The sequence below is a fragment of the Pseudophryne corroboree genome, chromosome 6, assembly GCF_028390025.1.
Source record: "Pseudophryne corroboree isolate aPseCor3 chromosome 6, aPseCor3.hap2, whole genome shotgun sequence".
Taxonomy (NCBI): domain Eukaryota; kingdom Metazoa; phylum Chordata; class Amphibia; order Anura; family Myobatrachidae; genus Pseudophryne; species Pseudophryne corroboree.
The window spans coordinates 182,481,657-182,506,018 of NC_086449.1; positions in this window are offsets into that span (position 1 = coordinate 182,481,657).

Sequence of the window (24,362 nt, forward strand, 5' to 3'; positions counted from 1 at the left end):
CGCTGCCGTCTCAGGATACCGCTGCCCTCAGGGATCCTGCTGATCGCAAGCAGGAAACTACCTTGAAGTCGATTTACACACATACCGGTACATTACTCAGGCCGGCAATAGCGTCGGCTTGGGTTTGTAGCGCTGTAATAGCGTGGACCGATACCTTATCTGCTGATATGGATACGATGGATAAGGAAACTATTTTATTGACCCTGGGCCATATTAAGGATGCGGTCCTTTATATGGGAGAGGCTCAGGGGGATGTGGGCATACTGGGGTCCAGAGCGAACGCTATGGCGATTTCTGCCAGGCGAGCACTGTGGACCCGACAGTGGTCGGGTGATGCCGACTCGAAACGGCATATGGAGGTTTTGCCTTACAAGGGTGAGGAATTGTTTGGGGAAGGTCTCGCAGACCTAGTTTCTATGGCTACTGCAGGTAAATCAACCTTTTTACCTTATGTTTCCTCACAGCCTAAGAAAGCGCCACATTATCAGATGCAGTCCTTTCGGTCGCATAAATCCAAGAGAGCTCGGGGATCTTCCTTTCTTGCCAGAGGTAAGGGCAAAGGGAAAAAGCTGCCAGCTACAGCCAGTTCCCAGGAACAAAAGTCCTCCCCGGCTTCTACTAAATCCACCGCATGATGCTGGGGCTTTGTCTTTTCAGCCAAGTCTGGGTTCACTCTCAGGTGGATCCCTGGGCAATAGACATTGTTTCCCAGGGGTACAAGCTGGAATTCGAAGAGGTGCCTCCTCGACGGTTTTTCAAATCGGCACTGCCGACTTCTTCCCCAGAGAGGGAGGTAGTTTTGGCAGCAATTCAAAAGTTGTGCCTTCAACAAGTGGTGGTCAAAGTTCCCCTGCTGCAGCAGGGGATGGGCTATTACTCAACCCTATTTGTGGTCCCGAAACCGGACGGTTCGGTCAGACCCATTCTGAATTTAAAATCCTTAAACCTATACTTACAGAGATTCAAGTTCAAGATGGAATCGCTCAGAGCGGTCATCGCAAGTCTAGAAGGGGGAGATTATATGGTGTCCCTAGACATAAAGGATGCATACCTTCATGTATCAACCTCATCAGGCGTTCCTGAGATTTGTGGTGCAGTATTGTCATTACCAATTTCAGACGTTGCCGTTTGGGCCGCCTGTCCGCCAGGGCCAGGGTATCTCTCTTGTGGTGGCTGCTGAGTGCTCACCTTCTAGAGGGTCGCAGGTTCGGCATTCAGGACTGGGTTCTGGTGACCACGGGCGCGAGCCTCCGAGGATGGGGAGCAGTCACACAGGGAAGAAACTTCCAAGGTCTGTGGTCAAGCCAGGAGACTTGTCTACACATCAACGTACTGGAATTAAGGGCTATATACAACGGCCTTCGTCAAGCGGAGACCTTACTTCGAGGTCTACCGGTTCTGATTCAGTCAGACAACATCACAGCAGGGGCTCATGTAAACCGCCAAGGCGGCACAAGGAGCAGAGTGGCAATGGCAGAAGCCTCAAAGATTCTTCGATGGGCAGAGAGTCATGTAAGCGCTCTGTCAGCAGTCTTCATTTCGGGAGTGGACAACTGGGAGGCAGACTTCCTAAGCAGACACAATCTGCATCCAGGAGAGTGGGGACTTCATCAAGAAGTCTTCGCAGAGATTGCAAGTCAGTGGGGACTTCCTCAAATAGACATGATGGCTTCACGCCTCAACAAGAAACTTCCGAGATATTGCACCAGGTCAAGGGACCCTCAGGCGGTAGCAGTGGACGCCCTGGTGACACCATGGGTGTTCCAGTCGGTCTATGTGTTTCCTCCTCTTCCTCTCGTCTCAAAGATACTGAGAATCATAAGACGAAGAGGGATTCAGACAATTCTCATTGTTCCAGATTGGCCTCGAAGGGCCTGGTATCCGGATCTGCAGGAAATGCTCACAGAAGATCCGTGGCCTCTTCCTCTCAGGGAAGACCTGTTACAACAAGGGCCCTGTCTGCTCCAGGACTTACCGCGACTGCGTTTGACGACATGGCGGTTGAACGCAGGATCCTAGCGAAAAAGGGCATTCCGGATGAGGTCATTCCTACTCTGATAAAGGCTAGGAAGGAGGTGACATCGAAACATTATCACCGTATCTGGAGGAAGTATGTATCTTGGTGCGAAGCCAGGACTGCTCCTCCGGAAGAATTCCATCTGGGCCGTTTTCTCCACTTCCTGCAAACTGGAGTGAATTTGGGCCATAAAGGTTCAGATTTCGTCCCTATCCATTTTCTTTCAAAAGGAATTGGCTTCTCTTCCAGAAGTCCAGACTTTCGTGAAAGGGGTGCTGCATATCAGCCTCCTTTTGTGCCTCCGGTGGCACCATGGGACCTTAACGTGGTGTTACGGTTTCTTAAGTCTCACTGGTTTGAACCTCTTCAAACTGTTGAATTGAAGTATCTCACTTGGAAAGTGGTCATGTTATTGGCTTTAGCTTCGGTGCGGCGAGTGTCGGAGTTGGCTGCTTTGTCTCACAAAAGCCCTTATCTGATTTTTCATGTGGATAGAGCTGAGTTGCGGACTCGTCCTCAGTTTCTGCCTAAGGTGGTTTCTTCTTTTCATATAAACCAACCTATTGTGGTGCCGGTGGCTACTAGGGACGTGGAGGATTCCGAGTCCCTGGATGTGGTCAGGGCATTGAAAATTTATGTGGCCAGAACGGCTCGGGTTAGGAAAACAGAGGCCCTGTTTATCCTGTATGCAGCCAACAAAGTTGGTGCTCCTGCGTCTAAGCAGACTATTGCTCGCTGGATCTGTAACACGATTCAGCAGGCTCATTCTACGGCTGGATTGCCGTTACCGAATTCGGTAAAGGCCCATTCCACTAAGAAGGTGGGCTCTTCTTGGGCGGCTGCCTGAGGCGTCTCGGCTTTACAACTTTGCCGAGCGGCGACTTGGTCGGGTTCAAACACATTTGCAAAATTCTACAAGTTTGATACCCTGGCTGATGAGGACCTAATGTTTGCTCATTCGGTGCTGCAGAGTCATCCGCACTCTCCCGCCCGTTTTGGAGCTTTGGTATAATCCCCATGGTCCTTACGGAGTCCCCAGCATCCTCTAGGACGTAAGAGAAAATAAGATTTTAAACCTACCGGTAAATCTTTTTCTCCTAGTCCGTAGAGGATGCTGGGCGCCCGTCCCAGTGCGGACAACATCCTGCAAGACTTGTCTATAGTTATTGCTTACATAAGGGTTATGTTTTCAGTTTGGATCAGTTTTGGACTGATACTGGTTTTGTTTCATACTGTTGACTGGTTTGGTTTGTGTATCCCATGTTATACGGTGTGATTGGTGTGGCTGGTATGAATCTTGTTCTTGGATTTCCAAAATCCTTTCCTCGTACTGTTCGTCTCCTCTGGGTACAGTTTCTCTAACTGAGGTCTGGAGGAGGGGCATAAAGGGAGGAGCCAGTGCACACCCATACCTAAAGTTCTTTTTTAGTGCCCATGTCTCCTGCGGAGCCCATCTATTCCCCATGGTCCTTACGGAGTCCCCAGCATCCTCTACGGACTAGGAGAAAAAGATTTACCGGTAGGTTTAAAATCTTATTTTTAATTACATCTGATTTTTGTATCACTTTCTCTATAGCTTCGGCTTCTTAAACACTAATCTATTAATTATATAGTTTTTTCACTGGTATGCTGCCCTGGGCTGTCTGGCTTATGCTGATATTTTGGGGGTGCCACGCCCTGCACCTAGATATAGCGCTAGGGACCCCCAATATATATAAAGAGAGGCCTTGATGCGGCATGGGTGTTTACACATACATTTGAGCAGATAGTTGTAACCGAGATCTCTGAATTCTGCAATCTTACTTACACCGTTTTGTTCTGGCGTGTAAGCAATTGTTAGTTGATGCTGTATGCCATATTTCTTCAGGAACTGTGCTTAAACTCTGTTGTCATACTCTCCGCCATTGTCAGCTCTCAAGACTTTTAATTTCAGACTTGTCTGAGTCCCCACCAGGTTCTTGTATTCCACAATTTTATTGACAACTTCACTTTTAGCTTTCATGAAATACACATTTGTCATCCTTGTGGAATCATCAATAAATGTTATAATATACCTGTAGCCACTCATTGATTCCATTTCTATCGGACCACATATGTCAATATGCACTAGGGCTAGCGGTATTTCCGCTTTACTAGTAGACTTAGGAAATGAGGTGTGAGTCTGCTTTCCTTCCAGCTCTCACACACAGGTTTCTCAGTATTACTCTCAGTGATTCCAGTTGCCATTCCATCGAGTAGTTTCTAGACATTGTCATATCCCAGATAACCTAGGCGCCTGTGCCATAACTCCATCGACAAGTTTGAATCAGAGGCCACCATTGCAGAACACTGCACGGTGTCTAGGACATACAGTTGGTTGCACCGGGTTACTGAAGCAATTACAGTCCCTTTCTTATTTTGCACCATACATTTGCCCTTTGCAAACTGGACTCTGTAACCTTTTTTCTCCAGGACACTTATAGCAATGAGATTGCTTTTAAAATTTGGCACGAACAAGACATCTTGGATGTCCGTAATGACTGTTTCACCTTTAATTCTTAGACGCACTGTGATTGTCCCAAATTTTGAAGCAGTAAGGACTTTGTCTCCAATCGTTTTGACTGTAATGGGTTCACATGCTGTTAGTGAATTGAACCATTCCTGATTACAACTGAAATGTCTAGTGGCCCCCGAGTCCATTTACCAGCAATCCTTCTTGTGACTATCTGCTACATTCAATACTGACTCATTTGGTTTGTCACGCTTCTGCGTACCACTGCAATTTATCAGTCTGCAATCTGAGGCCTTGTGCCCCACCTTGTGACATATAAAGCACTTGAACTTGAACTTTTTGGACTTAGTACCTTTTATGAATATTACCTATTATGAATAAGGCAGAACCCTCAGCATGTGTCTCGACAGGAATACATTCTTGGAAGTGCAGCAGCTTGGCTCTTACAATTTCTGTTGTCAGCTTGGTATCATTAGACTCAAAAGCTACTACCAGAAAATCGAATTCTGGCATCAGATTTTGTAACATCGCCACTGCCACTTCCTCATCGTCCACCTGTGCCCCCACAGATGCCAACTGCTGAGCTATTGACAGTATTTTATCAATATAATCATTCATGTCTTTACAGGCACTTAAATTTGTCCCATACAGCATACGCCTCAAGTTTATTCTTCAGACCTTTGTCCTCATACGCCATTTGTAGAGCTGCCCACATGTCTTTGGCTGACACTTTCCTGCTAATAATGGAGTAGACGTGTTGTTCCACGGCCAAGCCTATCGTCCCGATGGCTCTATCCACTTCAACTGGGTTTGGGTCTGCTCCTGGCTCAATTGTGACTTTCCACAACTTATCCTGCATCTCCATGGCAAATTTCCACATTGTGTAATACTGTACTTTCTACTCTATATTTAATAAAAGTACTCCTTTTTTAATCAGCTGCACTTTTATTTCTTATGTACCTTTGTTTTAGAATGCCTTTCCGACTTGGGGTCCTGGGCCCATAACCTGTTGGCAGAGTGTTGCGGCATCGGATAGGGTCTTAGTCCACACAACGGCACTTAACCAGAATGATTGGTTTATTCAGATAACAGAGATAACAGCTTGTAGTATATACTGTATAAGATGTTCTGCAGCAGCAGGAACTCACAGTATACATGTGAAGCAGTACAGCAGTAACACAGCGTCTCAGTACACACAGGGTGCGGCTGCGGGGTAGACAAGGTCACACACTGAGGAGAGCAGAAGCTGCACATCAGTGCAGTTGTCTCCCTCAGGAAGAACTCTCTCAGACTGTGCACTAAACACCTCCTCCTACACTGAGCTAACACTAGGAGGGAAACCACTAGTGCAGGGAAGCTGCCTCTAGTGCTGGGAACGGAGACAGACCACAGAGTGATCCACTGTCTAACAGTAAATAGTTCTCCAGTGTCCCTACTTCTGTCATATTTTCTACTCTCTCCTTCTGCTGAGATCCCACAAGGGTCAGCGGCTACTGGCCCTCTGCTTTTGATCTCTTCTTTTGGTGAAGCTCCTTTAACCTCCACTACCACCATATGCGAATTACCTCATCTCCCCTGACTTCTCTCCTTCTCTATTATACCACGTGTGCAACTGCTTCTCTGCCATCTCTACTTTAGATGTCCCAATGCTACCTAATGCTCCGGAAACCAGGCCATTATTTTTTCCTCCTACCAAAGTCACTACTCACTCTTGTCTCTCTCACCATTGACAATACCATACTTTTCCTAGTCCCCAATGTCCCCTGTCTTAGTGTCATCATCAAACTCTCTCATCTTTCCGCCACACATCCATTGTGCTATCACTGCCTTCCTTCCAAGCATTACCTAAATTCTCCTATTCTCATTTTACCAAACTCAATTCTCTTTGGCCTTCCTCTCACTGATCTATGGCTACTATAATACATCTGAAATGCTGACCTGAGATATATCTCCCTTTCTCACTGATAATTCCTAACACTGGTTTCCCGTACCCTGCAGAAACAAATTTCCTGACCAACACTTCCCTTTCGCACATCTATGACTTCTCACTAAATACTCTCCATGACACCCTCATAGCCCTGATCTGCACCTTACCTGCCGATTACCACATTTCACTTCCACCTCCGAGACTTCTCCTGTGCAGCTCCCCACTTCTGCACTTTCTTACCTACTGTACCTCAACACTCCCTTAAACTTCATTCCTACAAGTGATCTCTCAAAATCACCTTTCAACTTAGCCTACCCTATTCTAAATTATCTCACCTTTGTCTGATACTTCCCCTTGTGGATTCTATCAGCTATCATCCCAATCTCAACTGCAAGTCTAGCTAGCTGTCACACGCCATAGGTGGCGTTCACCGCGCTTACCCCTGCGTGCCTGCTGGTCTGTGTTGCGGCCTCCGCCTTCGTTGGTCCATGGGCTCCGGCGCCTGGCTGGCGCGGCTCCCGGCGGTTCCCCGGGGCAGGGGCGCCGCCATGACACCCGGCATCACGTGGGCGGGGAGCAGGTGACGTCATCAGACTGTTCCACCAATCCAGCGGAGGCGGGAGATTCAAAGGCAGACGCAGGGCAGCGCCTCGGCGCCTGAGTATTGTCTTTTCCCCTGAAGTGGATGCTAGTGCTTCTGTTCTCGGCGGATCTCTCTGCAGCATACCCCATTGTCTCCGGCATTTCCAGGTGTCAGTTGTTGCACAGCTTCCAGCGTTCCCAGCCGCTGCTGGGTTCCACTGCGCTCTAGTCACCAGTGCTTCTTGGAGTCAGCGTGGGCTGCAGGTTAAACGTCGCTCTCAAGTTATACAAGTCCTCAGTGTCTTTAACCCTCGCTCTCAAGTTATACAAGTCCTCAGTGTCTTTAACCCTCGCTCTCAAGTTATACAAGTCCTCAGTGTCTTTAACCCTCGCTCTCAAGTTATACAAGTCCTCAGTGTCTTTAACCCTCGCTCTCAAGTTATGCAAGTCCTCAGTGTCTTTAACCCTCGCTCTCAAGTTATACAAGTCCTCAGTGTCTTTAACTACCGCTCTCAAGTTCTTCAAATCATCAGTGTCTCTAACCACCGCTCTCAAGTTCTTCAAATCATCAGTGTCTTTAACCACCGCTCTCAAGTTCTTCAAATCACCAGTGACTTTAACCACCGCTCTCAAGTTCTTCAAATCATCAGTGTCTTTAACCACCGCTCTCAAGTTCTTCAAATCATCAGTGTCTTTAACCACCGTTCTCAAGTTCTTCAAATTATCAGAGTCTTAACCACCGCTCTCAAGTTCTTCAAATCATCAGTGTCTTTTAACCACCGCTCTCAAGTTCTTCAGTCACCAGTATCTTTTACCATCACTCACAAGTACTTCCTGGACATTTCTCCATACGCTCCTTCTCTGTTATGTGACATTGTGTTGCACTCTTCCTGCAATAAAGTCCTTTAATATTTTCACCAAGCTTTACTGTCAGAGTCCTGTATGAGGAAGCCCTATATCAAGCCATCCCTGTTCCGACCCAACTGTGGTTCCTCTCCCCTACCATCGGGAGAACCCCCGAGTTCACAACACCCCCAACCTAGGTCAGTGACAGTATACTCAGGCCTCATGGACCCGGGGGATCGGAGCCCAGAGGCAAGTACCATCCAGGACTTGATTTCTCGAGTACAAAGTCAGGAAGCAGCACAGGGCCAGGTGATGCATTATCTCCAGGAATTATCTGCCCGGCTGGATCAAATTCAGACTTCTCTGGCCTCAGTAGTACCGGCCCCAGCTCCAGTACCCGCTCCAGTGGTTGTCTCTAGTAATATTCCATCCTCCTCTGGAACCAGGTCACGCCTTCAGCTCCCTACTCCTTCTCGCTATAATGGGAATCCAAAGAATTGCCGTGGTTTTCTCAATCAGTGCGAGGTACATTTTGAACTGCTTTCACATAACTTCCCCACTGATCGGTCCAAGGTGGCATACATTATTTCTTTGCTCGAGGGTTCAGCGTTGGATTGGGTGTCTCCGTTATGGGAGCGATTTGATCCATTGGTTTCTAGTTACACCAATTTCATTACGTCATTCCGGAGGATCTTTGATGAGCCCGGCAGGACGACCGCTGCCTCTGCAGACTTGCTTCGTGTCCGACAAGGCTCTCGTTCAGTGGGACAGTATGTGATTAATTTTCAGACCATAGCCTCAGAGCTGCGCTGGGATAATGATGCTCTTCGGGCTGCCTTTTGGAACGGGCTCTCCGATCGTCCGAGTTGGTCACTAGAGATTTGCCGGATTCTTTAGAACAGTTGATCTCGCTCTGTGTAAAGGTGGATCTTCGCATGCAGGAATGATGTGGTGAACGTAGTCGGTCAGATCGATCAAGAGTCCGATCTCTTCCGTCTAAGCAAACGGTTATTCCAAGTCCTGATAACCTATGCAGATTAATCGATCTCAGCTGTCCCCAGAAGAACGTCAGCGTCGTCTTGAGGGTAGACTCTGCCTCTACTGCGGAGCCGCGGATCACTTTCTCAAGTTTTGCAAGTCTCACCCGGGAAACGGGCAGTCCTAGCTTGTTCCGGAGGAGTCGAGCTAGGGGTTTCTTCTAAACCTTCTCCGCCAGTGGACTGTTTACTTTCCGTGTCTCTGTTCTCCAAGTCAATAGCCAAACCCGTTAAGGCTCTGCTGGACTCAGAGGCTGCAGGGAATTTTATTTCCCTTTCCTGTGCCCAGGATCTGGGTTTTCAGCTACGGTCGGTCGAACGACCTATTACGTTGACTGCTATCAATGGTACCCAAATTTCTAACGGTATGATTTCAAGTTGCACAGTACCAATCAAACTGCAAGTGGGAGCTCTGCATCAAGAACACCTGGAGTTTCTAGTGATTCGTGAGATGCCCCACGATCTGGTTCTTGGCCTTCCTTGGCTTAAACTTCACAACCCTCACATCGACTGGAGTATGACACAAATAACATCTTGGAGTTCTTTTTGTCATTCAAATTGTCTCACCCCTGTCTATCCGCTTCGTGTATCTTCCAAGTCAGATGAAGGGCTCATTCCAGAAGTCTATCAGGAGTTTTCTGACGTGTTCTCGGAGCAAGCGGCCGATCAGCTACCACCGCATAGACCCTGGGACTGCCCCATTGAGCTCATTCCGGGGAAAATGCCACCTCGGGGTCGCAGTTATCCCTTATCACTGGCCGAGACCCAAGCTATGTCGGACTATATCAAGTCTAATCTGCAGAAAGGATTCATCCGCCCCTCTACCTCCCCGGCGGGGGCGGGTTTCTTTTTTTGTGAAGAAGAAGGACGGAGGGCTGAGACCATGTATTGACTATCGTGGTCTAAATGATGTCACCATTAAGAATAAGTATCCTTTGCCGCTCATTACGAAGCTTTTTGATAGTGTTCGCAGGGCCAGAGTTTTCACCAAGCTTGATTTAAGGGGATCTTATAATTTGATACGTATACGACAGGGGGACGAATGGACGACGGCCTTCAATACCAGGGATGGGCATTACGAGTATCTGGTAATGCTGTTTGACCTCAGCAACGCCCCTGCCGTCTTCCAGGGATTCATTAACGAAGTCTTTCGGGATATGCTATACCTAAATGTAGTGGTATATTTGGATGACATTCTGATATTTTCTAAAAATCTTACAGAGCACAGAATACAGGTCAAAGAGGTACTTCTTCGATTGCGAAAGAATCATCTTTATGGCAAAATTTCCAAATGTACTTTTGAGGTTCCTTCTATTCTATTTCTTGGTTACATAATTTCGGGCACGGAGCTTCGTATGGATCCAGAGAAACTCGCTGCCATCCGGGACTGGACTCAGCCTCTTTCCTTGAAAGCGGTACAACGATTTCTGGGTTTTGCAAATTACCACCGGAAATTCATAAAGGGATTCTCAACCATCGTGGCACCTATTACTGCCCTAACCAAGAAGGGTTCTAACCCAAGTCATTGGTCCTCCGAAGCTGTAGCAGCGTTCGCTCAGTTAAAGGCAGCCTTTATGTCCGCTCCAGTACTACAACAACCAAATTTTTCAAAACCATTCTTTCTGGAGGTTGATGCTTCCACGGTAGGCATAGGTGCCATGCTTTTGCAGTACGCTCCAGATGGGAAGTTACATCCATGTGGTTTCCATTCTCGCAAATTCTCTCCTGTGGAACAGAATTACACCATTGGAGACAAAGAGCTTTTGGCAATAAAATCTGCCTTGTAGGAATGGAGATATCTTTTGGAAGGTGCTAAACACCTAATTACAATTTTCACTGATCATAAGAATTTGCTGTACCTCAAGACGACCCAGTGCTTGAATCCCCGTCAAGCTAGATGGGCGCTCTTCTTTTCTCGGTTTTCGTTTGTTATTAAGTACCGGGCTGGGACTTTTAACACCAAGGCTGATGCTTTATCCCGTTCCTTAACAGCTTCGGATGAGGAGAATTCCGTTGAGAAGGCTTTGATTCTCAGTCCAGTTTCTATGTCAACGGCTCCCACCGCTCTGGGTCCTCCTCCAGGGAGAATGTCTGTGCCAGCTAAATTTCGACCAAGGTTGTTGCAGTGGGCTCATATTTCAAAGTTTTCCGGTCATCCTGGAGTTCAAAAGATGTGGGAGTTTCTACGAAGGTCTTACTGGTGGGACACTATGAAGAAGGATATTCAAGACTATGTCAACTCATGTCCTCAGTGTGCTCAGCACAAAATTCTTTGTTTGCCTCCTGCGGGGTTGTTGCATCCACTGTCCATTCCTCAGAGGCCTTGGACCCATATCTCTATGGACTTTGTCACCGAATTGCCCCTCTCCAAGGGTCACAATACTGTCTGGGTAATTATCGACCGTTTCTCTAAGATGGCACATTTTGTACCTTTGACCGGGTTACCATCAGCTCCCAAGTTGGCTTTGTTATTTATCCGAGAACATTTCCGCCTGCACGGCTTACCTCAGGAAATCATCTCTGACCGGGGGGTACAATTCACTGCAAGATTCTGGAGAGCTCTCTGAACGGCCTTACAAATAAAACTCAAGTTTTCATCCGCTTACCATCCACAAACCAATGGGCAAACTGAACGCGTCAATCAAGATTTAGAGACTTTTCTCCGTGTTTATCTTTCTCCCTCGCAAGATAATTGGGTGGAACTGTTGCCATGGGCCGAGTTTGCCCATAATCATCTTTACCACTCTTCGACTGGTGAGTCCCCATTTTTCATTAATTATGGGTTCCATCCTCAAGTTCCTGAATTACCCATTTGTCCTCCGGAGGATGTTCCTGCTGCAGCCTCTACTCTTCGGCACGTCAGCCAAATTTGGAGTCGAGTTCATGCTAATCTCAAGAGAGTTTCTGGCCGCTATAAGTTCTTTGCGGATACGAAGCGTCGAGCAGCTCCCCAATACAAGGTTGGTGACAGGGTATGGCTTTCCACCCGCAACTTCCGGTTAAGGGTGCCCACTATGAAGTTCGCCCCAAAGTTTATTGGTCCTTACCCTGTGTTGCAAGTCCTGAACCCGGTTGTCTGCAAATTGGGATTGCCTTCACACCTCCGGATACCAAACTCCTTTCATGTCTCTCTCCTTCGCCCCCTTATTTTAAACCGGTTCCATTCAAAAGTCCCCAAGGCCAACCTCTGCAGAGTCTGAAGCTGGAACGGACTTTGAAATCAAAGCTATTCTTGACTCTCGTTATCTTCACAAGAATCTACAGTATTTGGTGGAGTGGAAGGGTTTTGGTCCCGAGGAGAGGAGCTGGGTCAAGGCTACTGAAGTTATGGCTCCCCGACTGGTGCGGATTTTCCATTCCAGACATCCAACAAAACCTGGAAAGTGTCCGGGGGCCACTCCTGGAGGAGGGGGTACTGTCACACGCCATAGGCGGCGTTTACCGCGCTTACCCCTGCGTGCCTGCTGGTCTGTGCTGCGGCCTCTGCCTTCGTTGGTCCACGGGCTCCGGCGCCTGGATGGCGCGGCTCCCGGCGGTTCCCCCATGGCAGGGGCACCGCCATGACACCCGGCATCACGTGGGCGGGGAGCAGGTGATGTCATCAGAGTGTTCCGCCAATCCAGCGGAGGCGGGAGATTCAAAGGCAGACGCAGGGCAGCGCCTCGGCGCCTGAGTATCGTCTTTTCCCCTGAAGTGGATGCCAGTGCTTCTGTTCTCGGCGGATCTCTCTGCAGCATACCCCAGTGTCTCCGGCATTTCCAGGTGTCAGTTGTTGCACAGCTTCCAGCGTTCCCAGCCGCTGCTGGGTTCCACTGCGCTCTAGTCACCAGTGCTTCTTGGAGTCAGCGTGGGCTGCAGGTTAAACGTTGCTCTCAAGTTATACAAGTCCTCAGTGTCTTTAACCCTCGCTCTCAAGTTATACAAGTCCTCAGAGTCCTTAACCCTCGCTCTCACGTTATACAAGTCCTCAGTGTCTTTAACCCTCGCTCTCAAGTTATACAAGTCCTCAGTGTCTTTAACGCTCGCTCTCAAGTTATACAAGTCCTCAGTGTCTTTAACCCTTGCTCTCAAGTTATACAAGTCCTCAGTGTCTTTAACCCCCGCTCTGAAGTTATACAAGTCCTCAGTGTCTTTAACTACCGCTCTCAAGTTCTTCAAATCATCAGTGTCTCTAACCACCGCTCTCAAGTTCTTCAAATCATCAGTGTCTTTAACCACCGCTCTCAAGTTCTTCAAATCACCAGTGTCTTTAACCACCGCTCTCAAGTTCTTCAAATCATCAGTGTCTTTAACCACCGCTCTCAAGTTCTTCAAATCATCAGTGTCTTTAACCACCGCTCTCAAGTTCTTCAAATCATCAGTGTCTTTAACCACCGTTCTCAAGTGCTTCAAATTATCAGAGTCTTAACCACCGCTCTCAAGTTCTTCAAATCATCAGTGTCTTTTAACCACCGCTCTCAAGTTCTTCAGTCACCAGTATCTTTTACCATCACTCACAAGTACTTCCTGGACATTTCTCCATACGCTCCTTCTCTGTTATGTGACTTTGTGTTGCACTCTTCCTGCAATAAAGTCCTTTAATATTTTCACCAAGCTTTACTGTCAGAGTCCTGTATGAGGAAGACCTATATCAAGCCATCCTGTTCCGACCCAACTGTGGTTCCTCTCCCCTACCATCGGGAGAACCCCCGAGTTCACAACACCCCCAACCTATGTCAGTGACAGCTAGCTACTGTGGTGTCAGCATTGCCCTCTCCCTCAAGACGAGAGGTTCTCAACTGCAGTCCTCAGGTAATACCAGTAATCATGCCACCTGCTTCCACAGACAGAAATCCACAAAACGTGACCTGTTGGGAAAACTTAAGGGTTGAGGTTGAGAACCACTACTCTAGATTGTAAGCTCTCTCTAGCAAGACCATATCCATTATCTGTCCTCACATCTGTGCTTTCTTCATTGCACTTGTTCAGTGTGATTTGCTCTACGGAGCTGTAGCGTACTATGGTGCTTTACCATGATTATGCAAATGTTGGAAAGGGGACAGGCAGGGCCATCTTAACAGCAGTGTAAGCCCCTGGGTACTGCAATGCACTTGGGCCCCTACCCATCCCCCACTGGTAGGGGTGGGGGTGCTATCAGTGGCAGCTTTGATGTCCCGCGGGTGGTAAGGCGTGTTCTATCTTCCGCTCAGCATGTAAGACCTGGAGCAGTAATTTCTGCTAATTACTCCATTACTGCACAGATGGTGGGAGATGGGGCAGGAGGGAGAACACAAATCTGTAGAATGGGGCATTGGGCTGAATGAAGGGACCCAGTACATGACTTCCAGGGTGGTAGGGGGTTTTCAATACATAGGGAAGGGGTGGATAGTGGAGTTTGCTTGACTGCAGATATCTCAAGTTCCTGGAAATAGATTTCTTAGCTTTCTTATGGGATAAAAAAACTAGAGAGTCCCACCTTTCAGGAGATACTGGGGACTTTGGGATCAGAGTTCACCTGCTGGAAGGCTGATATCTCTGGTCTGGGCGTAGTAGAGACAAGCTGCTAGTGTCCACCAATAGGGGAGAGTCTCAGTTATTGGAATATACCCTCAGATAAACTCTAAATCAGACAGAACCTGAGATATCTGGCTGGGAAGAACAATTAACAGGCTTGGATGGGGACCATTGCTTTGACATCGGATATCTCCAGTTCCACAGGGCCGATTTTCAAAAATCTGGTACCCCTGGAAAGAGGGGACCCTCAGCTATCAGCCTAGGGCCCTCATGCTCCTGGGGCCCTTGGGCAAGTGCCCATTGAGCTCATATGAAAAGACGGACCTGGGACAGGTCATGCACAGTTTCAAAATTTTTAGTCCTGTTTTTTTGGCTGATTTGGTTATGCCACCCACCTCTCCATTCCTTATCAAGACCAATGCAATTATTTTCCAAGTGTTGGAAATTACTGAATTGGTCACAGTTTTAACATTCCAATAAAACATAATGATTGTTAGAATTCAATATAAGAGATGGTTATATACAGATGTGTCATTGTCACTTTAGTGGGGCCAAATAGCTCCTTTTTGGCTCACCAGGTCCGCCCGTGGCCCACATTCGGCCACACCAAATGGCTTTCTTGCTCAAAATATGCATCTCGCATAATTAAAACAACGGGAAGTGGAAAATCTACAATGCTAAATTGCACTGATCAGTTTGATGTGCGACATTTGTATATCTGTGGACGACTGAGTCTGAATCTGTGTAAAAAGGGGTGCCTATGCGAGCGCCAGTGGCTTTTTCTCATGCCAAGGTCTGTTGTGCTTCATCTGCAACTTTGTACGGCATAGGCAGTGATGAGTATTGAGCAGTGGCGCAGAGAGGGTGGGAGTGGGTACTAATTACCCAGGCCTGGGCTTCTTGGAGGGACTGATGGGAGCCCAAGTCCATGGTCCCTGGCGCCCCAAACCTTTACATGTCAGTCGGCAGCGACTGCCCCTTTCTCCAGCCCAACACACGTTGCTGTGTGCTGAGCTGCAGTGGGTTAGTCTGCTGAGTGCATCAGTCTCCTCTGGCTGGAAGGATGGGGGGAGTGATCGCACTGATCTCGCCCTCTCCCTGGATCTGACCCTGACTGAGGGGCCCATGTGCCCCCCACTGCAGGTTTGCGCCGCTTCATAGTGTGTAAAAAGTATTTCCTACACTTTCTTATAAAATAGGGGTGTGGCCCCACCATACCTAGGCCATGCCTCCTTTTCATTACCATGGCCCAGGATTCCTTTCTACAGTCTTGGCAGTGTTTTAGGATGAGATGGATGGCTTTGATGAAGAAATGGTTCTTGAGAATCCATTTGAAGTTTTGTGGAGGGGAGGAGAGTCTGACAGGAAGACGGAGAGAGTGGCAGAAGTACTGTAGGAAGCAGCACAGGTAAATTACTGGAGGCAGGAATGGGATTAAGTAATCAGTTGACAGGAGAGGTGGCATTCATTAGTGGACCGACAAGGGAGGATGGGCGGGAAAGTTAAGGTAGAAAAGGTCAGAGATGTAAATAAAACAGGATTGGATGAGGCCTTTGTGAGGGTAAGAAGCCTGCATTGGGTTCTGAAGGGGAAGAGGAGTCAGTGTAGAGATTGTAGGAGAAGGGAGGCAGATGTTGTACATGTGGAGAGGAAGATGAGCTGGGCTGCAACATGGAGGATAGAATGGAGTGGAGAGATGTGGGAGTCAAGGAAATCAGATAGGAGGAGGTTACAGTTTCCAACCTAGAGATGAGCAGAGAGTGGATGAGGGTTTACGTGCATCCAGGATGAGAAAGGATCTGATCCTGGAAATATTTTTTATATGGAAATGGCAGGACTGTGAGAGATACTGAATGTGTGGTTTAATGGTGAGGGAGGAGTCAAGCATAACTCCAAGACAGTGAAGGCAAGTGGAGATGGTTGTGCTGTCAATAGATAATTCAGTTGTGGGAAGTAAGGTAGTGTGGGAGGTTGGGAAGATGATCAGCTCAGTCTTAGACATGTTAAGTTTAAGAAAGCTCTGGGACATCAAGGTAGAGATATGAGAGAGACAGTTGGAGATACGAATCAGGAGAGAGGGGGAAAGATCAGAGAAGGAAAGGGAGATATGAGTATCCTCATCAGAGATGATATTGGAGGTCAAAAGAGCTGATGAGCTCACCTAAAAATGACAGAGATAGGAGAGGTCCGAGAACAGAGCCTTGGGGGCATCTACTGTTAGTGAAAGTGGGGTCATGTGAGAAGACAAAGAAGGAACGGTTAGAAAGGCATGCGGACAGCCAGGAGAGAGCAGTATGGTGTAGCCCAAGGGAGTGAAGAGTGTGCAGGAAAAGAGGGTGGTCCAGACTAGTGTAAAAAGCAGCAGAGAGGCCAAAGAGAATGAACAGAGAGTAATGGCCCTTGGATTTGGCAGCATTCATTACTGACTACCGTGAGGGCAGTTTCAGTGGAGCGGAGAGGATGGAAGCCAGACTGAAATTGATCAAACAGGGAGCGGGAGGAAAGAAAGGTGGTAAGGCAGTTGTAAACAATATGCTCAAGGAGTTTGGAGGCAAAAGGGAGGAGAGAGAGAGAGAGGAGTCACTAGCATGACAGGGCATTAGGATCAAGGGAAGGTTTTTAAAGCACATAATAGATTTGCTTTAAAGATGGATGGTGGTGTTACAATCTCTTGCATAGGGGCACACTTACTGTCCAATGTTCCAGGTCATTGTTGGCACTAAATAAAAATATCTATCAAAGGGTCGGATGCAGAGTTAAATGGATTTGAGATTGGACTGCACCTATCCATACTTTTGGTTTCATAGTCATCATCATCATTATCATCATCATCATCATCATCAATGTGCACTTGCAATAGCATCAGGCCCAATGTATCCATATTCTACAGATGCAGTCACAACTGCGTTAAAGTCACATCCACTGGGCTTACAACTGAGATGCCCACTGGCTATAGTACTAATCTGCCACTGTACATACAAGGATGAACCATCAGTCGCAACATCGGTCACACCATCAGAGACATTGGGGTGCACAATGGGTCCTGCTTACTCGCACATAGTGCCCCCTGATCCGCAGCCTGCTTGACAGGCTTCCGGAGTTTGGGGGTGGGGCTTAACAACATTCCTGAAAATGGGAGTGGCTAGGTCAATGGCTGCATCCTTGGCTCCTGCAGTGTGAACAGCCCGCCCATCTTCAGTAACCTGATGGTTTCTCGGATGGCCGATGTTCACACAGATGATCCGATGCTGCATCTTCGGACGTAGCAGCAGAAGACACAAGCGTACAGAAGGTACACAAGATTCCTCCTGCTTCCTTTGCATTTTTTCCAACAGCAGCTGTGTCCAAAGATGCAGCTGCTGTACAAAGTGCATCCAACCCTGTCCGTGGGAATATGGTTGCCTTTGTCAGTGCCTGCGTCTGGCTGTCCACCCCCGTTACTTGCTAGGAACATCCTCTGAAATGACCCCTATCTGTATCTGAATTTAGTCTGTGACTCGGGATGGTAACCATCAGGACACATGAGCTGTGTGGCTCAGGCGCGTGCACTGACTAAAAACTTTGCGTGCATCTAATGGCACAACTGCGCCCACCTCTGCATCATGCCCTGAGTGGTGTAAGCGTGAAGGGGCATTTTGTTCCCTAGTAGAAATAACAAATGTCCTGGGTACCATTAATTGCTCACATGTGTCACCGACATCGCCGCTGACAATGTCTATAATATTTGTCCTATTAAAAACACGTTAAAGGTTAAAGAACACAGTACGCAATTGGCGCAAAAAGTACCGCAAGGGTACTCCCTTAACTATACCTTAAGGAATGTACTTATACTGTAAACATTAGTGTAGTGATAGAGTGTAGATGCAACCCAATGTAACCTTATTAACTTAAAAGCTGTTCGAGCGTCACCGACGCTCTGAGAATACTTAACACTATAAGAAATACACAAATACCTGGCTTAGGGTCTAACGCCTTATATGAGTGTTATACTTGCAAAAAGAATAATACAATATATAAGTCATACACTACAATATAACATAGACTAACTAACCAGATAACTGCACAGGAAATACAATACAATTACGTTTAAGGGAAAATGAGAGAAAAAGAGGAGAAGAGAGAGAGAGAGAGATATGGCTCACAATAACAATAAAGACAATATGATTGCAGAGAAGCTTACACATGTGAGGAACAATCGCTGCGCAGTTAGTCAATGCTGAGAATCTTTGTGGAGAAAATACTTGAGCTTACCCATACTGGCTGTCCCTATATACACAACCCTACAATACCGCATGGGACAGAAGCTAGACTCCATTTTGGGAAAACTCCAATGATTCCAAAGACTGCAACACATGGTTGAAAGGGGGAGGGGAAAACACCCAGCAGCAGCCATTTTACTCAAACCAACTAATCTTATTCCACATTCCAATCCAACTTCCTAGAACCATCTTATTCAATTTCACATTCCAAACAAACTCAGTATCTCAATAACCAGAGCATATGGTATGCTGGCTATGCGATATGAATCATCACAAGACCAGATCACAATGTAACCACACATATCAGCCTGCCATTGCTACAAGCACATGACTACAGTAACAAAGGAAGTATGTTTTGACTTCAAACCTTCAGCAAGATGCATCATGTACAACTACTATAATCTGTTATAACTCACCATCCATAAATGTATACCAGGAATACTATGCTACAGATTGTCTACTGTTCCAATTCATTACAGATTTCATAGAGTATTCAGCACAAACACCCAACAATCACACAACTGCGCAAGCCTCATTATCTTTAAGCCATTTGTATCTCCAAACCAACCACTCTATAACAATCACTTCACAACTACTCTACCTCAAACACATATTTAAACTATTCTATGCCAATCAGCCTGATATTGAGATTATGATACTTAGCCTTTGGTGCCTGGTGATGATCCAGCCATGCTTCTGAGAGCTTTGTTCTGAGTGTAGCTACATTACATCTGTTCTCTGAGGCCACCAACAACTGCACACCTCTCTCTCTAGCCAGCAACAACTTTCCTGTTTTTCCTAGTCCCTGGGGGAGGGGTCTCTCTTGTTTTGTATATGCTAATCAGGTTCAGCCCTGAAATCTGGCAAAAGGGTTGGCTTGATCATTCATTGTTCTAACAAAGTGATCCCAGCTTTCACACATACAATCATATCTATCCGTTGCAATGTCCCACAACTTCACAACAAGTATCAAACTAACCCACACATCAATCTGCTTGCTTCAATACCAAACACGACGGGCGCATCTGGTTCTGTTCAAATAATACACATTCATGACATCAATTCATCAGCCAATTCTAAATCTCCATGATGTCTGGTGCCCGACATTATTATAACCATGTACTGTATGAAACAAGCGCCGAATCCATCTACGTGCCATGTCCGAGCAAATGCGTGTGTTACCATATATTGCTGTGATCGCTGCGCATATTTGCAAGTATAGCGACTTAAATGTGTGTAGTTTGTATGTTCTCTCTATGTAATATTTTTGACTTTGACAGTCCACCCTTTGGCAGTCACCAATAACTGCCACTTCCTAAAACATTTCAAAAAGAGAAAAATATATGTCATATGTAAATACATTTCTATGATTGGGTAAGGGAGGAGAGAAGAAGGTGGGAAAAAGGTATGACCTAGTGAGATAGCAGAAGCATGTGTGTATGAATCCATGTTTGGGGGGTCATGTATCATCGTGCCGTACGTGTTTTAAATCAAGCTTCGAGGTATTGCGAAGTATACATTTGAATTCCTTCTTATCCCGTGGTACGGGTCTGTGGATGGGCTGTCAAACTTTACCGAGCTCTTTTCGGCTGTGGTTGTAACAAAATGGGGGAGCACATTTTAGTTGATGATACATGAATGGGGGGATATGTGAGTGCTGATATCTGTGCCTGTATTCCCTATCGACTATGTGTGTCATTACCTGAAGGTTGTAGAGATGAAGATAAGACACAATTATGGTAAATGCAGTGGTATTCTATGTCAGGTAAATGAACATTTGTCGGTTGAAGTCTTGTCTGGTGTCTGTTGAATGCAGTCTTCTTTGGGCTTTTGCCAAAAAGTGTGGTCAAAAGCTTTGTCAATGTCCATAGACTTACAAAAGTGTTGGGCTAGCGTAAATTTAAAATTTCTAGGAAAACTGGGGGTCTATGGCATAGTTCATCAAATATCTGTGTATAAGGTTGTCAAAACTTCTTCTTTAATCCATCCGTTGTCTGTATACAGGATCATCAAATTCCTCGTCCAAGTGGGTCTTTTTACCTTGGAGAAAACGGAAAAACAGGTGAAAGAAACGGACCGTATAATCGCATTTTCATCACATCATTGTTTCTACCGTTGGGTCATAAATCAAATCCATTGGAATTACAATTTCCTCACTCCTTAGACTCATTACCCTGGTACTACGTTTGCACTTCATTAAAGCTTGACCGCATCTAAATATCAAGCCAATCGATATGACAACACCTAAGATACATAGGAGAAACTTCCCTACATCCATTATGACTCCTTGAGCCCATTCTCCTAAACCAGAGAACCAATTTCGCGGGTTCAACCATGACACCCAACCAGTCAGCTCATTACCCACAGCAGCAAGAGTGAGATTGTGTCTCCTGCGAAATTCCCACTTTAATTGGAGAATATCGTCCATCTTTTGGTCTATGACCTCGACCGGGTCCTCGGTACTATTCGTTATATATGTGCAGCATTTCACGCCGTACTGCGTTGCCAGTGTGACACAATATCCACCTGTCACTGCTGTGAGATAATTAAGAACCATTCTATGCTGAACCAGTTCTGTTTTATAAGCTTGAAGTTCTCTTCCAGTATACCTAAACGTGTCATCATACATTTCGGTGATATTGTCTAACAAATTTGCAAGCGCAGATATGTATCTATAGTTCAGCACTCCTCTAGCGGTGCGAGTGAAATCTAGCGCAAGTAGAACCTGAATCCCGGTGGATTCATGGATCATGTCAGAGGCCGAATGCTCTGTCCTTTCTGTCAGTTGCCTTTTAACTACGTGCTCGTAATGGGTGTGAGTATAAGGAGCTTGGGCACCACGGTGTATATCTTTCATTTTGGCATGTGATACAGTCATTACTTCAGGCAGTACTTTTCCAATATAACACAATCCTTCAGAGTTTGGGGCAAGCCACTTATACGCCTTCCTCCCGCATATGAAATATGCATCATCGGGGAGAACATATGGGACGGAGTAGGACATAACCATATTACACATCCTCCATGTGAAATCTCCTACCCCTAATTCTCCCATCTGTCTAGTACACGTATCAGTTTGTACGATATGTGCACAGTATCCTGGTGATACCTCTCCAACTCTCGTAATCCTACTTCCTAGGGTATACCTATATCGGAAAGATTTTTCCACTACCGGTTATGTGGCGTATAAGTTCTGTATCTGTAGGCATTCTATCTGCTCTATATGAAAAGGTCATGGTTTGGTTACTTCATGACACTTCCCAATTTCCCGGCTTTCGGGGATTGGAAATGTTAAAACATACGAGGGATCTATCCACATGATATTGGTGGAGCTTCAAACTAGGAGGACTGGAGATATTAAACCTCCTGTCCACCGGTCTCCCACCCTTTAGCTCAAGTACCTCCCCTACCGTTAAAGGAAACGGTACTAGCCCTGATTTGCTATGACCTTGAGGTACTTGAGAGCATACCCAACAATCTGTCTGATTTAACACACTACCCACTAAGGAGTGATAGTCACTCAATGGATGCCGGTCCATGTGGATATTAAAACTGGATTGGCATTTCTTAATGCACCCATCCTCAACTACATTGTCACAGAGCCTACAGATACAGTTTTCTTCAGCTAACAATCCTTCACAATGTTTACAAATAACATGGCTGCTAGATCGTTTCCGGTACTCGCCTTTGCTTGGTGATTGTGTTGCTATTGGAAATTTACACCTCCGTCTCAGTCATCAGAACCTTTCTGGATCCTTTCTCGACCTCACTGGTACTCTCACCGAAACAGACTGCTCTGGTCAACATCAGGGTCAACTTGAAAACACGGATCACAGTCTCTTGGGGCGAGTCCATCTTACAGGAGGAGAAAAGGAGAAATTTGTAATGGGGGTACAGGAAAACAGTTTGAGGGGGAGAGAAACTTGTTACGATAATTAGTTCTCTAGTCTTGTTGTTCTTCTTGTTCTGCTGTCATCTCAAAGGTGCTGTCTCTCAGTTTTCTAAACATTCTGGTGATACAATATTTCTTCTAGCTCAGCGCTCTTTCTGTAAGGAGCAAAAATCTTGCATTACCATTTGTCCAACTACTGTGTGACATACCATCTTTAAAACATGAAAACATGAGTGAGAAGAAAGAGAAAACAAAAAAAAAACACAGAAAGAGAGAACAATTCATATGCATATATATAACATAACACATCAATAAACAACAACAGGAAAAAAAAAACATTTTTCAAACATTCTTTTTTTCTTCAGGAAAGAAAAAAAAAACATTGTCAGATCTTCCGTTCACCATCAGGCTGTCACATCTACATGTCCAATGGTATCCCTGCATAGTCTCTCCCACCAGCATTTCCATACCTACACTGTATCTGGCCAGGATACATCGATGCTGGCAGGTCATACTGGGGTGTGGTAGACTTCTGCAAGGACCAAATAGCTTATGTGATATTTGGGTCCTGCCGATGAACGTCAGAGATGGGGAAAAGAACATTTACAGATACATTTACAACGTTTCACCCGGTCATTCCTGTGTCTTCAGGGAATGACCTCCCAACTTGTTAACTGTTACCTCAGGCTTACCATCAGTCCTAGTGATCACCTTTCCTGACTACATATCATGAGTGTGGGCCAAAAGTCTTCCTATCTGATCCCTGGTTACAATTTGGTGTGTCCTAACTTTTGCTCATTTTCATGTCTAGGGGGTCTGACTTTATGTGGGCTGTTGCAGTTACTGGCATAATGCCCTTCTCTTTTGCAAAGATCACAAACCCTGGGCTTCCTCCAAGTGTCAGTGAAATGGGGTCTTGGTTGATTTGATGTCTCCTCAAAAGCTTGGATGCTCATCACCATCAACTGCTTTCCCTGTACCTCCCTGATTCCTTGGATACCCTGATTATGTCGTTGTCTAGGGAGTTGATATACCTTCTGTGAATCTTTGATCATACACTTAGATCTTTCCTAGGATCTGGGAAATCAGACATGATTGATCTCAATTCTGTCCGGGACCAGGGATGGCGCATTGCACTGTCCTTGACGGGAATGATTCCCTGATCGTCAGTCTTCCCATTGGGGACTGTGATCATCCTGACAGGACTAAATTCAATTACATCACTTTGTGTTGGTCTTACAATATAGGGTACATTTGTTTGTGCGTGATATAAAACATTGTACGTACCTGTGGACACGACCTCACCTGACCCTCCGTTAGGGGGTTTGATTATTGCCTTTACCAATTTGGTCGCGTCCACCTGGATGTCTTGTAGGCTGGCTGCTGGAAGAGATGCCGACATCGTTCTGGGCTCACTTTCTTGCTGGTAATCCTGAGGGAAGTTTAACATGGGGTGCGACTTGCACAGGTTAACATTTGTGATTTTTACACTTTCATTTTTATAAACATTATTACATTTGTTACTTTCGTTCTTAATACAGTTACTAAGTGCATTTTTATCGTACAACATTGTGCCATTTCTCTGCAACCATAATCCTCTCCATTGCCATGTCTCTCTTCCCAAGATGAGGGTCAGATATGTAAATTAAATTTCTTTGCATTTCACTTTCCTGTTGCCATAATTTTAAACAATCATAATGTTTGATCCGTCTCTTTACTGATTTAATGAGACCTATCCTTCTCCTTAGATTTAGTAACATTTCTGGGCTAAAGCTGCCTACTCTTGGGAATTTCTCCCCGTCATGTACAGTCATTCTC